The sequence below is a fragment of the Misgurnus anguillicaudatus genome, chromosome 18 (assembly GCF_027580225.2).
Source record: "Misgurnus anguillicaudatus chromosome 18, ASM2758022v2, whole genome shotgun sequence".
Classification (NCBI taxonomy): Eukaryota; Metazoa; Chordata; class Actinopteri; order Cypriniformes; family Cobitidae; genus Misgurnus; species Misgurnus anguillicaudatus.
The window spans coordinates 10,076,079-10,078,944 of record NC_073354.2 but is presented as its reverse complement, the minus strand read 5'-3'; the positions used below and the strand labels follow the sequence as shown (position 1 = coordinate 10,078,944).

General features: G+C 36.2%; 1 long non-coding RNA gene across 1 annotated transcript; it reads left to right on the top strand.

Annotated features, from left to right (window-relative positions):
- The first annotated feature begins 203 nt into the window (after window positions 1–203).
- LOC129444453 (uncharacterized) lies at window positions 204–2,272 on the top strand. The gene is made up of 3 exons (XR_012358410.1): window positions 204–625; window positions 721–824; window positions 1,615–2,272. It is a non-coding gene; the product is annotated as an uncharacterized lncRNA (long non-coding RNA).
- Window positions 2,273–2,866: the final 594 nt, after the last annotated feature.

The following is a 2,866-nucleotide window of genomic DNA, read 5'->3' as shown; positions in this document are numbered from 1 at the left end:
GGTCCGAACTGTGCGGTTCACACTACATGACTTGCTCTCTGTGAAATCAGGAGTGTTCACGTTGTTGAGCAGTTCACACCACACGACACAACGTGAATGCCCCACAACAGGAGGTAACGCACTCGACGAGTTGAGAACAACTTTATTACCCAACGATTCTATCTTGTCTACAAACCCCGTTCTGTCACGAAAAATCACGCGATAAAACAAACCGGAAAGACGCGAAACTACACGCGCGCCGGTAAAAACCCACAGAAGAAGAAACGAGACGCGCAAAACTTTTGTTTGTATATATAGACTTCAGACAGAAATAAGTGCTGCAAACCGTTTGCGCGATGCAAAGCCGCAAAAGAAAAAAATTATAGAGATGTGATGTGGAGAGGTGGATCAGAACCACACGCGGACAGCAGGGATTAAAGATTTGAGGCGAGTAACTGTTACAGCTTGTTTAATATAGCTGCATGCTTATGTTTGGCTATGATCACATTTAAAATATCAAAGTGTTGTCTACTGTGCTTAAAAGCTGTGTTTCTTGATTTAATTATCGTTCAAATAGAATAGGACAGGCTTCGCAAAACATGATTTGGAGAGCGTTTGTCTTTGACCCTGCGATTCTATGCAACAGGTTTGTGTGATTTCATTTCAAACGAATATGAACTGAATGTTGTCATAACGTTTTTTCTGTCTGGGTATGTTTTTGAACTTTTTTGTGTCTTACAGGTGACACGTTCAAGTTCATCAGGTTCAAGTCCAGGATGCACCATCTCACAAATAGTTTTGGATGTTCTGCTCTGTACCAGGTTATAAAGGACGATTTCTTGAAGGTAGGGTTATTACAAAATATATATATATATAATCTACTACTTCATTTTAAAAAAAGAACACCCATAACATTGTGGACATCAGTAGTTGACTGTTTTTGATAAAAGTATTTTAGTAAAAAGTATTATTAGAAACAGGGATATAGTTCTGAAAAGCATAAGTAATTCTATTTTTATGTCTATACATACCTGTATACATTAATTTCATAATTTTATCTGAGCTTACACTATGTGTATATTAAAGTATTTTGTGTAGAAACATGAATTGTGGAACTAACACAACAATAAATATGAAATTACTTCTAAACCTAATATTGTAATATTTGTTATTCTACATGTTGTTTAGTTTATCGTTATACTTATTTATATGGATTAAGTAAGAGGGGGTCTCATTTATAAAGCATGCGTTGCGTACGCACAAAACAGGTCTGGAAACATGCGTACGCCAGTTCCCACGCAAAGGTTGTGATCTATAAAAAAAACTTAATGGGAGAATGGGCTTGCATGGTGGGATCTGAAGATAATTCATGTACGCACACTTGCAGAAAGGGAACATTGCTTTGTCTGTCTTAATAATTTTTGGCATATGCCTTTTTGGCTTTTGTGCATACGTAGACTTTTAGTAAGGATCCTACGCACAGTTTTATAAATGAGACCCAAGGTGTTTGACTCACAAAAGCATGGCTATCCAACTTTGTTCTGCATATAACTATGCAAATAAATCCATTGTAAACTGTAGTCTCGAATATATAATAATTTAATCAGTGACATTTGGTGTGTCCTATTGTTTTAGACACCATCAACGGGAGGAGAGTGGCATACAATAGCCATGGACTTCGAAAGGAAGTGGCAGTTTCCACATTACTTTGGGGTACTTGCTACCACTCCAGTTGTAGCAGACTGCTGACCACAACATGGTTGATGGGCAGTGGAAGATTCACGGGATGTGTGCTTTTCAACCGATGAAATACACCTCACATCGCAATTGTATGGCAATAGCAAAAGTGCAACGCAATCTGATGCGGGACAACTTTGCCTCACCAGCGGGTAGTGTTTATAGGCAAGTTCATCACATTTTAAAAGGACCTGATGTAGAGTTATCCCTGCAAACAGCAGATTAAAGCCAGTTATTGTCAGTTTAGGACATTCGTTTTCTTGTGTGTTCTAAAGTCCTGCATTTGTAAAGAACACACACGTGGTTCACTTATTCATTGTTTTAAGTATTCTGTTTATTGTTGTGCTATTATTGAATAAATTTTAATTGCATACAAATCAAAAGGTGCAGGAATGTAATAAAGGCAATCTGCATGTTGCAATTAAGTGCCTTATACTAACTTTATTTCTTGATCCACACTCATTATTCACAGAACATTATCAATGTTTCTAGACTAGGGCGATTAAACATCAACATATCTGATCATGATAAAATTTATGGCGATTGTGATGATAAGCTCTGGGCATTTTTACTTAATATGGATTAATCTAACAGCCAATCACACACAATTATATTATATTATGATATTTATATATCACCCAGCCCTTAAAGGAGCTCTACACAGGGAGTTTTGTAATGTTTAATTGTGTTAATGTGGTGCACTGCATGTGTTCTAACAATGTATATTTTGTCTGTTCACATAATATACATTCTAATGTACTACATTGCACTAAAGCACTATTCATATTGCCTGTTTTTGTAAACTATGACTCAATGTGTTTAATACTTTTATACTTTGTTGCATTAAATGTATTACTTTCCGATAGACCATTTATTTCATGAAACAGCACTGGGAAATTCAATCTAAACCCTTTAACAAGTTTAATCACCTTATTGATAAATGTAATACATAGTAAAGTAAATAGTTTGTAAACAAAAACACATCGGGACCGCACATGTCATGTATGATATATGCATAAGGTAGGTTGTTCAGGTGACAACATTGATCCACTTTTGTCAGTCTCCTGGGCATTGAATATGATCACCATTATGCTTCTTTTGAGATGTGATAAAAGAACTGGGTCTTCAATATCCCTCAATTCCAAAGCCA